This window comes from Arachis hypogaea, chromosome 14, assembly GCF_003086295.3.
Source record: "Arachis hypogaea cultivar Tifrunner chromosome 14, arahy.Tifrunner.gnm2.J5K5, whole genome shotgun sequence".
In the NCBI taxonomy this organism is placed as follows: domain Eukaryota; kingdom Viridiplantae; phylum Streptophyta; class Magnoliopsida; order Fabales; family Fabaceae; genus Arachis; species Arachis hypogaea.
Window position 1 is genome coordinate 78,946,501 of NC_092049.1, and position 1,286 is coordinate 78,947,786.

The following is a 1,286-nucleotide window of genomic DNA, read 5'->3' on the forward strand; positions in this document are numbered from 1 at the left end:
CATGCTCTCTATTTTTTCTGATATGGTGGAAAAATTTCTGGAAGTCTTCATGGATGACTTCTCAGTATATGGAGACTCATTCAGCTCCTGTCTTGATCACCTGACACTGATTTTGAAAAGATGCCAAGAGACCAACCTGGTTTTAAACTGGGAAAATGTCACTTTATGGTGACTGAAGGGATTGTCCTTGGGCATAAAATTTCAAACAAGGGAATATAGGTAGATCAAGCTAAAATAGAGGTAATTGAAAAATTACCACCACCTGCCAATGTTAAGGCAATCAGAATTTTTCTGGGGCATGCAGGATTCTATAGGAGGTTTATAAAGGATTTTTCAAAAATTGCAAAACCTCTAAGCAACCTGCTAGCTGCTGACACGCCATTTGTGTTTAACACAGAGTGCCTGCAAGCGTTTGAAACTCTGAAAGCTAAACTGGTCACAGCACCAGTTATCTCTGCACCAGAATGGACATTACCATTCGAATTAATGTGTGATGCTAGTGATCACGCCATTGGTGCAGTACTGGGGCAGAGGCATGACAAGCTTCTGCATGTCATTTATTATGCTAGCCGTGTTTTGAATGATGCCCAGAAAAATTACACAACCACAGAAAAAGAATTGCTTACAGTGGTTTATGCCATTGACAAGTTTAGATCATACTTAGTAGGATCAAAAGTGATTGTGTACACAGATCATGCTGCTTTTAAATATCTACTCACAAAGCAGGATTCAAAACCCAAACTCATAAGATGGATGTTGCTTCTGCAAGAGTTTGATATAGAAATAAGAGACAGAAAAGGGACAGAGAACCAAGTGACTGACCATCTATCCCGGATAGAACCAGTGGAAGGGGCGTCCTCCCCCTCTATTGAAATCTCTGAAACCTTTCCGGATGAGCATTTGTTTGCCATTCAGGAATTACCATGGTTTGCAGACATTGCAAACTACAAATCTGCAAGGTTCATTCCCAAGGAGTACAACAGGCAACAAAAGAAAAAATTAATTACTGATGCAAAGTACTACTTGTGGGATGAACCCTATCTCTTTAAGAGATGTGCAGACGGCATAATCCGTAGGTGTGTGCCTAAGGAAGAAGCACAAAGGATCTTATGGCATTGCCATGGGTCACAATATGGAGGTCATTTCGGAGGTGAGCGAACAGCCACCAAAGTACTCCAATGTGGTTTCTACTGGCCTACACTTTACAGAGATTCCCGAGAGTTTGTACGTAACTGTGACAGTTGCCAGAGAGCTGGTAATTTGCCTCACAGTTACGCCATGCCTCA